The sequence below is a fragment of the Malus sylvestris genome, chromosome 10, assembly GCF_916048215.2.
Source record: "Malus sylvestris chromosome 10, drMalSylv7.2, whole genome shotgun sequence".
In the NCBI taxonomy this organism is placed as follows: domain Eukaryota; kingdom Viridiplantae; phylum Streptophyta; class Magnoliopsida; order Rosales; family Rosaceae; genus Malus; species Malus sylvestris.
Genome location: NC_062269.1, coordinates 32,023,588 through 32,042,381, shown reverse-complemented (window position 1 = coordinate 32,042,381; position 18,794 = coordinate 32,023,588).

The following is an 18,794-nucleotide window of genomic DNA, read 5'->3' as shown; positions in this document are numbered from 1 at the left end:
TTTTCATCGGTCCTCTCCTTGTATAAGGCTTTACAATATTCCTTCTTAGCCTTCACCTTTGTTTGTACCTCCTCATTCCACCACCAAGATTCCTTTTGGTGTGGGGCAAAGCCCTTGGACTCTCCTAATACCTCTTTTGCTACTTTTCGGATACAACTAGCCATGGAATCCCACATTTGGCTAGCTTCCCCCTCTCTATCCCACACACATTGGGTGATTACCTTCTCTTTGAAAATGGCTTGTTTTTCTTCTTTTAGATTCCACCATCTAGTCCTTGGGCACTTCCAAGTCTTGTTCTTTTGTCTTACTTTTTTGATATGTACATCCATCACCAACAAGCGATGTTGATTAGCCACGCTCTCTCCTGGTATAACTTTGCAATCCTTACAAGTTATACGATCCCCTTTCCTCATTAGAAGAAAATCTATTTGTGTTTTTGACGACCCACTCTTGTAGGTGATCACATGTTCTTCTCTCTTCTTAAAGAAGGTGTTGGCTAAGAAGAGATCATATGCCATTGCAAAATCCAAGATAGCTTCCCCATCCTCGTTTCTCTCCCCAAAACCATGGCCACCATGAAAACCTCCATAGTTGCCTGTCTCCCTGCCCACGTGTCCATTTAAATCTCCTCCTATAAATAACTTCTCCGTCTGAGCAATTCCTTGCACCAAGTCTCCAAGATCTTCCCAAAATTTCTCCTTCGAACTCGTATCCAACCCTACTTGAGGTGCGTACGCACTAATCACATTGATAAGTTCTTGTCCTATCGTTTGGTATGTAGACGGGATGGGATGAAACAGGACGGGACGGAACGGAGAGGAAGCATAAATACCCTCGGATGGAAACAAGGAGGAAGAAGAAGGAGACGGAGAGGTTATAATTTTGTGTTACACGAATGTGGAACGAGTCATTTCAAAGGATGAGGCAGAACGAAAATTCATCCAAAATTCGTCCCGTGGAACAGTGTGTTCCACCCGTTTTAGGCGCACCAAACTTGCGACGGAACGCCTCGTCCCGCTCCGTTCCGTCCCGTCCCACGTATCAAACGGTATCTAAGTAAAAGATAAGAAGAGTGTAGTACCGCTTGTCATGTAGAATAAACTACCCCATGTTCTTTAGTGGGCGAAATTTCTAAGTGTGTATGGAATACGAAGTGATACATCATATGTTATTATATAAGTGGAGGGAAATTTTATTTTTCAAGTGTCCCACAACTTGTATAATAACATGTGATGTACCATCCCATATTTTAGGTACATTAAAAAATCTCTCCTTGAGTGGGAGCAGAATCCAATTTACTAATCTGAAATATTAACAAGGTGACTTTGTTGTATGATCGCTCTTAACAAATTGATTTGCAAGTTAATATTCAAGTTATAGAAGTCTGCATCCTACATATCTATCTATTAACTATATATAAAGCTGGAGGCTCAAATTGGTGCCACCGGCTTTGACAAAAATAAATTGGACCAAACTGCCTCTCAACCAAAAAAAATCAATACCTGCCTAAAATAATATATCAAATCATGCAAATGTAAGTTGGTAATTTGGTCATCATAAAATATAATATCAATATAAATAAGGAGAGAGAAAAGAATAAAAAAAATGAAAGGGAAGAGAGAAAAGAATAAACAAATGACAAAGTTGATGGTGCATATGTGATGGGGAAGAAAAATATAATAAAAAATAAGAAAAAAATTAATGTTGTGTTCAAAACATCTTAAGAGGCGCGTAGCGCGCGCCGCCGGTGGTAAAAAAAGAACATAACAAATAAAAAAATATCGAAGCAATTCACGCATATAAATACATTTAAAATGTCTAAATCGCGTGTAGCGCGCTGTGATTCAACCAATGCCTTTTGCATGCAGTTGTTTATTAATATTATTTATCAATTTTTAAACACTTAAGAGGTGTGTAGTGCTAGTTATAAAAAAGTCTCTCGCACACGCATAATAATATGATTCAATTAGTTGTCAAATGATCATTTTTTTAACAAACGATGTTATCTACACTAAGCGGAGGGAGTGTGCTTAGTCTCTCAATGGGCTAGCAATCAGTTGTTTAATAAAATGTAGATAGAAATTGAAAAACCGCTTTTATTAATATGGATTTAGCTGGCTTGATTAGTTAAAAGACTACTTTTTATTAAATGTATTTATTATTCATTTCCATCTACATTAATAAATAAATTTAAAACATGTAAATCGCGCATAGCAAGCCGTGATTCAAAAAATGCATTCTGCATGCGCGTGAGTGCATGCATGAAGGCTAGTTATATATAAAGCGAATAGGGCAATGAATAGTGCCAATTTGGTGTCACAGCTTCGACAAAAATATTAGGATAAAATTGCCCCTCAACCAAAAAAATCCAAAAGTAACCCAATATAATATATCAAATAATGCAGGGGTAATTTTGTAATTTAGTCATCATAAAATATAATATATAAATATAAGTGGGAAGAGAGAAAAGAACAAAAAAACGGAAGGATGAGTGAAAGTTGATGGTGCCCACATTGCTGGTTATAAAAAGGATATTTTGCACACGGATAATAATGTAATTAAATTAATTGTCAAATAATAGTTTTTTTTTGTTTTTAAACAAACGATATTATCTACACTAAGGGGAACAAGGGTGGGCCTCACAATGGGCTAGCAATAATGTAATTCAATCAATTGTTTATTAAATATTATTTTCTCTATTCTTAATGTAAATTCTATAGAAACCGATATTAATATGTGAATTCAACCGTTTTAATTGGTTTATAAGGAGTTTTTTTCTAGCATGATCTAAAATTATTCATTTATTTCAAATATTTGACTTTTCTTTTATCAATTTACACATATAAATACATTTAAAAAGTATAAGTCGCGTGTAACACGCCACAACAACAACAACAACAACAAAGCCTTTTCCCACTAAGTGGGGTCGGCTATATGAATCCTAGAACGCCATTGCGCTTGGTTTTGTGTCATGTCCTCCGTTAGATCCAAGTACTCTAAGTCTTTTCTTAGGGTCTCTTCCAAAGTTTTCCTAGGTCTTCATCTACCCCTTCAGCTTGAACCTCTGTCCCGTAGTCACATCTTCGAACCGGAGCGTCAGTAGACCTTCTTTGCACATGTCCAAATCACCGTAACCGATTTTCTCTTATCTTTCCTTCAATTTCGGCTACTCCTACTTTACCTCGGATATCCTTATTCCTAATCTTATCCTTTCTCGTGTGCCCACACATCTAACGAAGCATCCTCATCTCCGCTACACCCATTTTGTGTACGTGTTGATGCTTCACCGCCTAACATTCTGTGCCATACAACATCGCCGGCCTTATTGTCGTCCTATAAAATTTTCCCTTGAGCTTCAGTGGCCTACGACGGTGAAGGCAACCAGAAGATAGAATGCTGTATATACAAGATGCTCAGCGACGGAAAAGCCCCTCCACCTCAACACACAAACTGCCCTGCGCAAACACATCTTCAGTTTGGATAAACAGCACTGTGAAGGTAACCGGTGAACATCTTTAGTTTGGATAAACAACACTATTGCCGTAGAATCAGCCGACCGTGAAGCGCCTTCAGTTTGGATAAACAACACTGTGAGAAGGCCGACTGGTTATCTATCCAAGTCTCGGTCGAGAAGAATTTTTGAATCCTTATCGACAGAGGTCATCTCATTAGCCTTCTCAGCGAAGTACGTTGTTACAAGTTACTACATTCGGCACATTGAAAGCCAAATTTGATATTGAACTTCGCAGAACTAGCAGCCTTATCTTCAGGCTCTAGAACTCGAAGGCTAAGAATGTTCCTTCCTCGGCCGTAGTCATAAGATCGAGAAGTCAGCCGCGCGTTCAACGCAATATCAACACATTTTACTCCTTGGCCGAACTCGGCTGACAAGTTGGCACGCCCCGCATACAACCGAAGGACGTAGTTAGCTCATTAGTTACTTGGCCTGCGCGTCACGTAGGCTTGGTAGTTTTTAGGGTCAACAGGTTCAAATTTGCCTTTGACGAGAATTGAATATAAGACCTTCCACTTACATGTAATTATGAATACCACTAGATTGTAGTACGAAATGTCACTTTGACTGCTTTCAAATTTTGCTTATAAAATTTAAATTTGATAACTTATGTGGCACTTTAACATTTTTTAAGATTTTGCTCTCCATCCAATATTTCAAATTTCAAACATACATAAAATTCATATTTAGTTTTTTGCATTGGTAATGAAGGGAAATAAACTCGGAAGATATAAAAACATTTAAACATTGTGGTAATGAAAGAAGATAAAAATACAATGTTTTAAATGAATATCAAAATTAATAAAAAATGTTTAATAATTATTTCTAACCTATTGTGAAGCTTGTTTTAAATGAATGACAAAATTAATAAAAAATGTTTAATAATTATTTCTAACCTATTGTGAAGCTAAACTCATCCATTTCCATAATGTAAAAAATGTTGTTTGTTAAAAAATGATTGTTTTTTCTATTGATTAAATAGAGATTTAACAAAGAATATAAGAAAAAAAGTAAACCAATAGATTCCATTTTTTTGAGTGAACATATTCCTAGGGATGTGATATTCACACATCCCTTTTTACTTCTCTTACACCTTTTTAATTTTTGGCCGTCGGATCGGATGAATTGAAAAAGATCAACGGACAGAAATTAACTAGGGGTGTGGGAGAAGTAAAAAGAGGTGTGTAGATAGCACACCACATTCCTTTGGGCATAAAACCAAAAAAGATGGAAGGTTAAACCGCATGTATTCAGCTCCCTTTACGTGACGGAAGAAAGAAAGAGACAACCGAACTGCTTATGCACGTTCCTATTCCATATGTTTCTTTCATGCCGTAGTATTATATTTCTTCTGGAAGAAAGGAGAAATAACTAAACTGCTTCTTCAGTATTATATTTATTTGGAGAGCGTCCCACGACTCTTTAGCAGTCTTACAGGAAGAATAATAGCTAGTTATATAAATCATCACATACACCATTTAAGATGTAATTCTTGTAGAGAAAATCATTTTCAGTCTAGATTTGATACAATTTGAGTTGTTCAGCAGTGAGTTGATCAGGGAGTGATGGTATTTTAGATGGCAAGGAACGAAATTACCAGTGAGTTGAAAACAATCGAAACAATTTGCTGTGTTGAGTCGCGGACAATGTCACTCTCTTTAAGATGTTTCGTGGTTTTGTCCAAGTTGTGCAAGTGTCACGCCATCCCCGGATAAAACAATCCATAATCACTTATGTCTAGGCCCTCCTTTGCACGAGGAAAATTCGAGAACTATCATCTTCTATGTTACTCAGAAACCTAAGATGCAAGTGTCCCTTTACACAGTGGTGGAAAGGAGTTGAGTCATTGCATGACGACATGAGTTTGAACCCTGTCGTTGGCTAATCTAACATTTATTCTAACAAAATCTATTATTTGACAAAAATAAAAAATAAAAAAGAGAATGACCTCTCACTCAAGAGGAATGTCACAAGACCGTAGTACTAAGTGGTAAAACACAAATTTTTTTTTTAGTACAAAAATATATTTTACATTAAGGGGAGGGAGAGTTCGGCTAAGTCACACAATGGACAACCTAATTTGGTATCAAATTCGTCATCTATGAGATTCGAACCTAAAACATCTCACTTACAAATGAAGAGGAATACCACCAGACCGTGATACTGAGTGGCAGCAAAACAAATTTTTTTAAATAAACACAAATTTCAATAGTGAATTTTACAAAGAGTATGGATGCCTTATGAAAGCGGATGTGGACGGCTACTAGCCTCTACAGGCTCGTTTGGATGCACTTTTAAAATGACTGAAAATGTTTTTGATACCAATCCTTAGTAAAAATCCAAGTGGATCCTAAAAAAGCACTTTAAGTGCTTCCTGCAAGAAGCACATATCTGGTGCTTCTTCCAAAAATCACTTAAAGTGCTTTTGGAACTTAAAATCAATTTAACCAAAAGCACTTTCATACATTTTAAAAGCACATCTAAACGAGCCATACTATTGCAACAATTGGTGCATATTTCCTTTCTTTTTTCTTTTTTAAAATTCAAATTTAATAAAAATACAAAAAAATTAAAATCATAGGCAATAAAATAAAATTTCACAAAAAAAATTTACTTTTTTTTCTTTTCCCCCACCCACATATAATTATAGTTTTATATGTATACGAAATTACTGTCCTCTTTACTCTAGTATTTTTCCCAACCATTAGATGCTGTTAATCCAACCGTTCATTCATTTATTGAACATAATAATAACATTGTAACAATTAAAAATGATTGGAATTTGGCATGCTGGGTAAGGACTCTTCTTTTGGTCCCGCTTGGTGGCAACTTGCAGGCGAGCATGGCGAGGCGATGCCCTTTCCCTACGTACAAGTCAGGTCATTGCTTCTCTAGCTTCTCCGTCCATCCTTTTTCTTGTAATGAATTTGTTAGCTTGTTCATAAATGGAATTAGGGTTTTCAAATCAATGTTCCCTCTAGGGATTTAGGATTTGAAATATTTTAGGGATTTAGAGATTCAATCCTTTAGGGGTTTATGGATTACTTTATGGATTTAGGATTTGAAATATTTTAGGGATTTAGAGATTCAATCTTTTAGGGGTTTATGGATTCAATTTCAAGGTAATATCGTAATGGGTGGAATAGGTTGGTTAACGTTGTTTGATCCTTTAATCTGATGAATCTGAATGTTTGATAGTTTGCTTGATTGCTTTTGCTTTGCTTATATTAACATACTATATATGGGTAATGGGTGGAATTTGAGTTTTCAGTTTGTTTCTCTGTCAATTTGTTGTTTGCAGAATATTGAGTTGAATGTTGATTGTTGTATTTGTGTCTAAAAACTCAACCAATTTCCTTATCGCCAACCTCCTTGTTCTCCATGGCTGCCACCGCCGCTGCTTCTCCAGAACCTCACCAAAACTGTAAAAAAACCCACATCCCAAACCATCAAAAATTGGAAACCCACGAAATTCAACACCATCAAATTCAAAAATTTAAAACCCTTCTCCTTGCTGGGTTCCTTTCTCTCGCAACTTCTTGCTTCCTTTATTGCAGGGTTCACTCGGGGCCCAATCAAATTCAAAAGAATAAATTGTAGCAAGTTTTGACAAGTTGAGGGACCAATAGTAATAGTTTTTAGTTAAGGGACCATTGCTCCAATTGAGTTAAAGCTAAAGGATCATTGCTACAATTTACTCAATTCAAAAAAAAAAAAAATTGATATATGAAATGTTGAAAATGAAGAAACCTCAAGGTAGTAAATTGAGATTAACTCTAATTTTTAATGATATTTGATATAGAAATAGACTTTTTTTCATGCATTTAGCAAAATTCATATATATATATAGGAAATTATTATTGACACTCCAAAAATCTCATTTTGCACTCCAATCTTTCTATAATTGGAAACAAAAATACACTTGTGAGGGTGGTGTAAAATGAGATTTTTGGAGTGCTAATAACAGTTCCCTAAAAATATAAATATATATATATATATATATATATATATATATATATATATATATATATATATATATCAATGCACAAGGAGTTGCGGATTAGAGAACTATAGGGCTACCACTTCAAAGGCTTGTTTAGGGCCTTTAAATTCTCAGGGCCGACCATGCTCGTCCCTTCTCTCTACTTGCCAAAAATAAAATAAAACGTAGACCCTTGTGCCCGAATGCCCTCTTTAGCAATGCACTAATTAATACCCCCCTTTGGGTAGTTTATTTAAAACATAAAATATTATCTAGACTATTATGAGAGAAAATTGATTAAGGTGCTTTGGATATGGGAACAGAATGCTCCGGTTAGGAGATGCAATTATGAGACAGAGACTTAGAGTAAAAGGGATAGAGTAAGACCAAAGAAGACTTGGAAAAAGACTCTAAGAAAAAACATGGAATACTTGAATCTAACCGAAGAATTGACGCAAAACCGAGCGCAGAGGCATTCTAGGATTCATAATGAGGAGGAGTGACTTAAGCCTCACAATGTGTTGAGGGAGTGGGCTAGACATAATAATTTGGTTAGAACGCTTTTGGCGAGAATCGAACATAAAACTCTCACAAGTGAAGAAAAATACCACGACTATAGGACTAAGTAGCTATAAACCCATCCCTAATTGTATAATTTTTATTAAAAAAATTAATGAAATTACGAAATTAACCCCCCCTCCCCCCACTTTCTACCCAATTCGAATCCCCTTTCTAGATTTTCCTCCTCTCAATCTGCCACGTGGCAGTCCCTATCTCTATCTCATTCTCTCTCTTCTCCCCGAGTCAACTCTTACTCTCTCTCACTCTCACATATCTCTCTCTCCCTCTCTAGGACTCTTCTCCTTTTTCACCCCCACACCCAAGGAGAACCATCGATCGGCGACGACACCACCACATTGACCACTGTGGTAGCACACATACATTCCCTCTCTCCCTTTTCGTCTATGTGGAACACTAAGAACCTCTGGTGAACCTGTGGGTTTCGAGCAAGAATCTGGCCATCTCCGGCCACTTCACGATGTGAGACAGGTACCAAACATTCCATTTCGTCTTTATCTTCATTTTGGTACTTAGATCGTACCCTATGGTTGCAAATTGAGCTTGAATTGAGCTCGGAGGATTTTTCCGACCAGAATCCGACCTTTTTTTTCAATTGGGTCTGGCGACCCATGATTAGAACTCGGGTCGGGCTTTTAAGCCCAAAGCCTTTTAGAACCTTAGGGCCTTGGACCATGTAGAACTTTGGCCATAGGCCCGTTAAACCCAAACCCATTTAAATTATTTATTTATTTTCGGAAACCCAAAGACTCTTGGGCCGAGCTTTCAAGCCCAAGGCCTGATAGAGCCCAACCCATTTATGAAACCCAAAACACTTTGGACCCCAGGCCTACGGGCCGTGCGTAGCTTAGGCTTTCGGCTCAAGGAACCTAAGCCCATGACCCAAGCCCAAGCCCAAACCCAGTCCAAACCGTAAGCCCAGCCGCGTGTGAGCCTGAACCTGGGCGGCACATGGAGCATACGCGCAACCGTCCACGGTGGCACATGCGACCCACAACTGCGCGTGAGGGTACCTGAGGTCCCCCTTTATGTTTATGACGTCCGTTTTCTGAAATTCAATCGTTTGAGTATAGTTTTATTAATTGGACTCTTTATGTGCTTAGTTGCAATTAGTAGTTGCGAATCTGTCATTCCTATTTCGTACGGCTCTTTGACGATGAAGTATCTATGAGTAGACCCCTTCTAAAATGCATATTTTAATGTTAGAAATGCATACATGAAAATCATGATTTAATGGATACGTTTTATAAGTAAATTAGATTTACACTTTATGATTATCATGCTTTATTGAGAGTATTTTGGAATAGCATACTTTATCGAACTTATGTTCTTTGTAGTATATATGATGGATGACTATATACTATTTATGAACATATTTTTACACTTCTTTGTAGTATATATGATGGATGACTATATGTTGTGAAGATGTTTTGAGATATATGTACATATGTTTGGAAAGATTATATTCAATGTTCTATGCGCATCTAGTGGTCACTGTTCTGCCTACGGGCAACGATATTTATATTGGCTTCGATCGGGTGATGTAGGGGCCTACGGGTCGGGTGATGTAGGGACCTTTGGGTCGATTATGATACCACTATTTAGCACATTATACGATATATGTTTTATGAAAGGTTTTATGGCATGCTAGGGTTTTCGGAGAAGCCTATCACATATTATGCTATTAGTTTTCATAAAACTTTGGGGGTTAGTATGTTGATAATTGTTTCAATATTATATATATATGTGTATATATATATGTGTGTATATATATGTGTGTGTGTATATATATATATATATATTAACTTGGTTCACTCATGTTTGTTTTACGCCCCCTCATAACATATGAACGAGACTTACGATCTGCGCTACAAGGCATTCCCCTACCAGTGATATCATACCATTATCTTTGGTTTGCCATCTATTGTAATAGCACCTCTTTATTTTACCTTCTACTTGTACTCTGGATTAGTTGTATGCTTTGAACATGTCATGCATTATCATTAGATTCTTTATTGGCAGATGAATATTATTATTGTATTTTTGTAAGACTTATATCGGGATCGGGGCATGTCAGATTGGTATTAGAGCATACTTAGGACTTCATTCTTCCATTTGGTAATCATAAGCTTTCTTGTATCCATAATCTTCCATCCTTCTAAATCTTGTTTGTTTCTTATCAGAATTATGGACCATCCTGATGGGAATGTACCTCGGCGTCTTCGTTCTGGTATTATGGGAGGAATTCAGCAGTTAACCTCCACGTTACAAAATGCTTTTCCTAGTAACAGCAGGCCGAGTTGTACATATATGTAGATTGCTCGTAGCCACGACGTTACAAAACTTAGGGCAGTTAGAGCCTATTAGGATGCCGATGATTGGTTGGAAAAGATGGAAGATACCTTAGAGAGCATGAGATGCCCAACGACTAAATGGGCAAATACTGCTGGTTATTTCCTTCAAAGGGAATCGAGATTTTGGTGGAAGTCAGCGAAGGGCTCTCGTCCACCTAATTCTTTAATGACTTAGGCTACATTTAAGAGACTCTTTAGCGCACACTTTTTGAGCCTCTGTTATCAACTGAGGAAGAGACATGAGTTCTTAGAGTTTTGCCAGGGCGATTTGAGCATTACAGAGTTTGATAGAACTTTTCGGCGCATGTCGAGACACCATAAGGGAACCTATGAGATCTAGCAGGAGATGATGATATAGGTGCAGATTGCAATGAACCCGGACTATAACGAGCTTGTGGCAGCTCGAGGCATAGATCATACGAGGAGATGATAGAGACAGCTTTGAGGATTGAACAGTCGAGATGGGATAGTCTTAAATAGAACCAGCCTCAGAGTTAGAACCATCCTCGAAGTCAGAACTGACCTCGGAATTAGAACCAGCCTTAGAGTCTTTTACTTCTTCTAACCCATTCGGCCCTAGACCCTTTCAGTCGTTCAAGTGACAGGGTCAGAGTTCAGGATCATCTAGTGAGGGCTCAGGCAGTGAGTAGACGAAGTGATCTTTCAGCCACTTTAATCTAGGTGTGGCTGATTTGAGCTTGTGTTACATATGTGGCGGCTTTAGACCCATGGCCCGTGATTGCGCTACTCCATGTTCGCTTGATAGTTTTACTTCTGGTTTGGGTTACGGTAGGAGTAATCATCCGACAACTCAGAGTTAGTAATACTTAGAGTTATGGTGGGAGTGGTAGTCAGGGTACCTAGTTTTCAGCTCAGCAACAACCACAACATTCTGGAGCAACTTCAGGTAGCCGTGCTTAGAGGAGCAGAACATGCCGTAACAATTAGGGTCTTAGTACTCATGGTGGCCGTAATAGTGGATCGGGACATCAGGTCAATAGACATACCAATGCCATGACTCAGCACGAGGTAGAGCAGGATCCTAGAGTCATTACTGGTACATTACTTGTCTATGGTAATTGGGCTAGAGTTCTAATTGATTCGGGTGCCATTTTTTCATTTGTATCTCCATCATTTGCATGGGTTGTAAACCTGCAACCTACATCGCTCAGATTTGATATGTTTATACAAATGCCACCTGGAGATCTTTTCTGTGCATAGTGGGAGTATAAGGATTGCTCGGTTATAGTTGAAGGGGAACTTTTGGAGGCTAATTTAATTCCCTTCAAACTTGCGGAGTTCGATGTCATATTGGGAATGGATTGGTTGTCTAGGCACCATGCTTACGTCGGGTGTAGGGAGAAAATTTTGACATTTAATCGGCCTAGATGACCGTGGATCACGTTTCAAGGTGAGCAACGGATCCTTCCAAATAGTATCATTTCTGCCATCCAGACTACTAAGTTATGACAAAATAGATGTGTTGGATTCTTAGCCCACATAGTCACACAAGATGAACCTTCTTTGTGTGCTGAAGATGTGCTAGTGGTGAATAAATTCACCGATGTGTTTCCTGAGGATTTACCAAGGTTACCACCTCCGAAGGAAATAAAATTCACCATCGATTTACTTCCAGGTACCAACCCTATCTCCTTAGCACCATATCGAATGACACCAGCAAAATTGAGAAAATTTAAGATTCAACTTTATGAGCTAGTGGATATGGGCTACATCCAGCTAGGGGTGGGTTCGGTTCCATTCGGTTTGGTTTTTGGCCGAAATCGAAAACCAAACCAAAATTACTATTCGGTTCGGTTCGATTTTTCTTCGGCTTTTTTCGGTTCAATTTTTTTTGGTTTTAGGTTTCTTCGGTTCGGTTTCAGTCTGGTTCGGTTTTTTCCATGATTTTTTTTTTAAAATCTGGTGGTAGCCAAAGAAGAACCCAGAAGAGCAAAAGAGGAATTGTTGCCATCTTGGTCTGTTAGAGAGCGAAATCCCAATAAGGAACCAAGCTTGCTCTTCGTTCTTCATCGATTTCAATTGGTTTTTTTTTTCTCACAGACAAATCATCAAACAATAATTATAAAGAAAATCTGAAGGAAATCTGCTACCAACAAATCATCAAACAATAATTATAAAGAAATACGTTCTTGCTTTGTTCCCTAGATCCCTCTTTTGCATCTGCAATAAAGATGGTGGATTGGGGACAACTTCCTCTCCTTGCTGCTAAATTGAAGGATTATAATATGCAAAACCCTAACAAAATAATTAAAAGAAAAACCCATTTTAATTCAGCAAAATCACAATATAAATTGTATTCATTTTGATTCGAAAATTACTTGTGAAAGATGGGAAAATCTGGATTAGAATCTTCCAATTTAGATAGGTTCCGATTCGAAGAGGGCGAGGGAAAATCATGGTTTGGAAGAAGGAATCTGCGAGGAGGACATGAGAAGATTGGAGAGAAAGTGATCTGGAGCAAGAGAGGAAGGAGAGAGAGACTGAGGAACAGAGGAAGCATAAATGAAGAAAGTAGCGGAGGGGAGAGAGAAAGTGTGTAGAAGAAAAGTGAAAAGTGAAATGGAAGTTGGCTAAGGTTTGTAACTTTTGAAATTTTATAAAGCATAAAGATTAGAATACCTATAAATAAATTAGTTTTACAATTATAGCAACACAAAGCCAACAACAAGTTGGTTTAAAGAAACTATCCGAACTTTGAGGGAAGGGGTTCGAATCCTCCAGCCACCAGGTTTTGAGGTATTTGTATATGATTTTCATATATCGGTTCGGTTCGGTTCGGTCCAGTTTCTAGACCTCAAAAACCGAAACAGAACCAACCAGATTCGGTTTGACAGTTTCGGTTCGATTTTTTTAGGTCTCAGTTCGGTTTTCGGTCCGTTTTTTTTTTATTTTTAGTTTTTCCAACCCACCCCTACATCCAGCGCATCATGTCTTCCTGGGGTGCTCCTGTGTTATTTGTCAAAAAGAATGATGGGTCGATAAGACTTTGCATCAACTACAGGCAGCTCAATCGGGTGACAGTGAAGAACCGTTATCCCCTGCCTTGGATTAATGATCTGTTTGACCAGCTGAATGGTGCTTAGGTGTTTTCTAAGATCGACCTTCATTCGGGTTATCACCAACTACTAATCCGGGATGAAGATGTGCCAAGACGGCTTTCTGCACTAGGTATGGACACTATGAGTTCCGTGCCATGCTTTTTAGGTTAACAAATGCTCTTGTAGCACTCATGGATTTGATGAACAGAGTCTTTAGACCGTATCTGGATCGGTTTATGATTGTGTTCATTGATGACATCCTGATTTACTCCAAAAGTAATGCTGAGCACATGAAGCATTTGAGGTTGGTGTTAGAGATGTTGAGAAATCATCAACTGTATGCAAAGTTCAGTAAGTGTCAATTTTGGCTGAACCAGATCAGTTTCCTCGAACATGTGGTATCTGTTGAGGGAATTAATGTGGACCATCTGAAGGTTTCGACAGTGTCTACATGAGAGCAATCGAGGAATGTTACTGAAGTAAGGAGCTTCATTGGGCTGGTAGGCTATTATCGATGCTTTGTGCAAGATTTCTCAGCTATCACCTCACCCTGCCTCTTACTAAGTTGACTTGGAAGGGGGTCAAATTCGAGTAGGGTGATGATTGTGCACAAAGTTTCCAAGAGCTTAAGCGGCGTTTTACTCAGGCTCCTATCCTTGCTCTGTTCGAGATTTATACTGATACATCCTTGTTAGGGTTGGGTTATGTACTGATGCAGCTTGGGAAAGTCATTGCCTATGCTTCCAGACAGCTCAATAATCACGAGAGAAACTACCCCATTCATGATATGAAACTCAGAGCAGTGGTCTTTGCTCTAAAGATCTAGTGGCATTATTTAAATAGTGAGAAGTGCCGCATCTTCATTGATCATAAGAGCCTGAAACATGTCTTCACTCAGAAAGAACTGAATTTGAGACAAAGAAAATGGATGAAGCTCATTAGTGATTATGACTGCACTATCAAGTATCATCTTGGACATGCTAATATAGTAGTGGATGCACTTAGCAGGAGATCCCACGGACAGCTTGCCTCCCTTCAAGCTATCTATGTGCTGTTACTGTTTTCTCTGCAGGAAACCAGCATTTCAGTGATGTCAAATTCACAAGGAGCATTGTCAGTACACTTCCAGGTTACGCCTGTCCTAGTGGATATCGTTAGGGAAGCCCAAGAACTTGATCTGATTTGTGCAGACCTAAAGAAATAGGTATTGGATGGGTCGAGACAAGATTTGAAAATCTGGAGAGATAGAGCCTTAGTGATGGGAAATACGCTGTTTGTGGGAAGACGTCACCATGGATTTCGTGTATGGTTTGCCGAAGAGGCAATCGATGTTTGACGGCATTTGGGTGATTGTAGACCGACTTACCAAGACTGCTCACTTCCTACATGTTCGACAAACCTACTCACTAGAGAAGTTGGCTAAACTATTCATTGATAATATCGTCAAGCTTTATGGTGTACCTGTCACTATCGTGTCAGACAGAGATCCAAGATTCATCTTCACAGGTTTTGGAAAGCTTTTAATGTTGCCATGGATACTTAGTTGTTGTACATCATTGCCTATTATCCACAGACCGATGGTCAATCGGAGAGTACGATTCAGACCTTGGAGGACATGTTGAGAATGTCTATTCTCCAGTGGAAGGGTAGCTGGGATAGTTATTTGCCATTGGTTGAGTTTGCCTACAACAACAACTACCACTCCAGTATCGGCATTGCACCTTTTGAGGCACTGTATAGGAAGGCATGCCAGACACTGCTGTGTTGGACAAAGGTTGGTGAACGGGTGCTAGTGGGGCCATAAATTGTTGACACTACTAATAATAACAACCAGTTGAAAGAGGAACCTGAAGGTAGCACAAGATTGACAGAAGAGCATAGCAGACCGACATTTTAGGGATCGAGGGTATAAGACTGGTGACTTTTTCTTCTTGAAGTTGTCTCCCTGGAAGGGGATGGTTCGATTTGGTAAACGAGGGAAATTGAGCCCTCGATATGTTGGTCCCTACCAGATCACAGAGAGAATTGGTGCAATTGCTTATATACTGGAGCTACCGCCGAAGTTGTTGCAGATTCACATCGTATTTCATGTTTCCATGCTTCGGAAATATGTATCAGATCCCTCACACGTCATTCAGCCAGAACCATTGGAAGTGAATCAGGATGCGAGTTATGACGAGGAACCAGTGGCTATCATTGACCGACCGGATAAGACTTTAAGGAACAAAGTCATTCCGTTGGTGAAAGTGCTGTGGAGAAACCATGCCGTCGAGGAAGCGACATAGGAAACGGAGGAACTGATGAGGAATTAGTATCCGTATTTATTTGTTTAAGGTTGTAATTTCGGGGATGAAGTTCTTTTAAGGGGGTAGATTGTAAAACCCATCCCCAATTGTATAATTTTTATTAAAAAAAATTAATGAAATTACGAAATTAACCCCCTACTTTCTACCTAATCTAGATCCCCTTTCTAGATTTTCCTCATCTCTCTATTTGCCACGTGGCACTCCCTTATCTCATTCTCATTTTCTCTGTTCTCCTCGAATCAACTCTCATTCTCTCTCACTCTCTCTTTTTCTCTCTTTCGGAACCTTATCCCTTTTCCGTTCCTGATCGACACCCACACACACCTAGACACCCTGACACCCAAGGAAAACCACCGACGATGACACCACCACATTCACCATTTGGTAGCATTCTCTCTCTCTTCCATCTTTGTGGAACAGTGAGAACCTTAGGTGAACCCGTGGGTTTCAAGCAAGAATCCAACCATCTCCAGCTACTTCAATGTGTGAGAAAGGTACCAAACACTCCATTTTGTCTTTATCTTCATTTTGGTACTTAGATCATACCCTAGGGTTACAAATCGAGCTCGAACGGAGCTAGGAGGAGTTTTCCGGCCGGAATCCGACCTTTTCTTTCGATTGGGTCCGACGACCCACGATTAAAACTCGGGCCGGGCTTTCAAGCCCAAAGCTCTTTAGAACCTCAGGCCTTTGGGCCTTAGACCCATTAAACCTAAACCCATTTAAATTATTTATTTATTTATTTTCTGAAACCCAAAGACCATTAGGCCGGGCTTTCAAGCCCAAGGCCCAATGGAGCCCAACCCATTTATGAAACCCAAAACCCTTTGACCCCAGGCCTATGGGCCGTGCGTAGCTTGGGCCATCAGCCCAAGGAACCTAAGCCCAAGCCTAAGATCCCAAGCCCAAGCCTAAACCCGGTCTAAACCCTGAGCCCAATCGCACATAAGCTTGCGCGTGGGTGCCTGCCAATGCCCACACGTGGAGCACACATCCCACCGTCTATGGCGGTGCTGACGACTTGCCGGAGCTGCCACTTTGCGGCGGGGCGTGAGGGTGTGTGGGGTAGCTTGTGGGGGTACACGAGGTCCCCATTTATGTTTTTTGACGTTTTGAATCCGTTTTTGACGTTTGTTTTTTGAAATTCAATCGTTTGAGTATAGTTTTATTAATTGGACCCTTTATGTGCTTAGGTGCAATTATTAGTGGCGAATCCATCATTCCTATTTCGTACGGCTCTTCGACGATGGAGTATCTATGAGTGAACCCCTTCTAAAATGCATATTTTAATGTTAGAAGTGTATACATGAAAATCATTATTTAAGGGTTACATATTATGAGTAAATTACATTTACACTTTATAATTATCATGCTTTACTGAGAATATTTTGGAATACCATACTTTATCAAACTTATGTTCTTTGTAGTATATATGATGGATGACTATATACTATTTATGAACGTGTTTTTACACTTCTTTGTATCATATATGATGGATGACTATATGCTATGAAGATGTTTTGAGATATATGTACGTATGTTTGGAAAGATTATATTCAATGTTTTGGGTGCATCTAGTGGTCACTGTTCTGCCTACGTGCCACGATACTTATATTGGCTTTGGTCAGGTGATGTAGGGGCCTAGGGGTTAGGAAATATTATATTGGCCTGCGAGTCGGGTGATGTAGGGGCCTACGGGTCGAATGAAGATTTATATATTAGGCCTACGGGTCAAGTGATGAAGGGCCTTCGGGTCGATTATGATACCACTATTTAGCACACTATACAATATATGTTTTATGAAAGGGTTTATGGCATGCTAGGGTTTTCAGAGAAACCTATCATATATTATGCTATTAGTTTTCATAAAACTTTGGGGGTTAGTATGTTGATAACTGTTTCAATATTATATATATATATATATATATATATATATATATATATCAACTTGGTCCACTTATTTTTGTTTTGCACCCCTTAGAACATAGGAACGAGGCTTACGATCCGCGCTACGAGGAATTCCCCTACTAGTGATATCATACCATCCTCTCTGCTTTGACATCTATTGTAATAGCACCTCTCTATTTTACCTTCCGCTTGTACTCTGGATTAGTTGTATACTTTGAACATGTCATGCATTATCATTAGATTCTTTATTGGCAGTTGAATATTATTATTACATTTTTGTAAGACTTATATTTGATTATTTCTTTGTGTAGTTACGTGCAAAATTTATATGCATGTTTTACATGTTCTCAGCATATGCATTCATTAAATAGCTTGCGTCATCCTCGGATGTCGGCCAGCACGTGGTTTCGTTAGCAACACTCTTTTAGATCACAATTTAAAGTTACTCTTAACAAAAAGATAACTATCCAAAATGATTTAATCATCTAACGATGATCCAATAAATAGACAGCATAAGAAGGAGAAGCAAAAAAGTATAACAAGTGGTTTCGGCGTTGGCCTAAAACCATACCAACCAATCCATTCACAGCCGTACCCTAAACAGTATATTTCACAGTTCAATAATTAAACGAATCTTTATTTCAGGTCTGAGATAGATAACTAAAAACGAAATCCTATTGTTTATGAAATTATAAAGGCTAATTTCTCATTACTGTTTAGTTAGCTAACTTCTACACAATAATCAGAGGTCCCAGTTGATCTAACAAGACAAAAACGAACTTTTGAGTGGAAAATTTTGTAATCTAGGAGGTGGCATAGTATTCCAAACAACGTATCAAATAATTTCAGTATAAGTTGAAATACAAACAAGAGTCAAGTGAAATCTAATCATATATTCCTTGATGCTCTTTCCGCCGGCGGCATATGGTCTACTTAATTTGCTGTAACAAGAGCTGTCAATATGTTTGTTGACATGACAGTTAAAGAAACTTGAATATAACACGTGGGAAGTCGTTTAAAAGATGGCTTCAGAGATGAAGGTTGAAATCATTCAAAAGGAAACAATTAAACCATCCTCTCCAACTCCTCCCC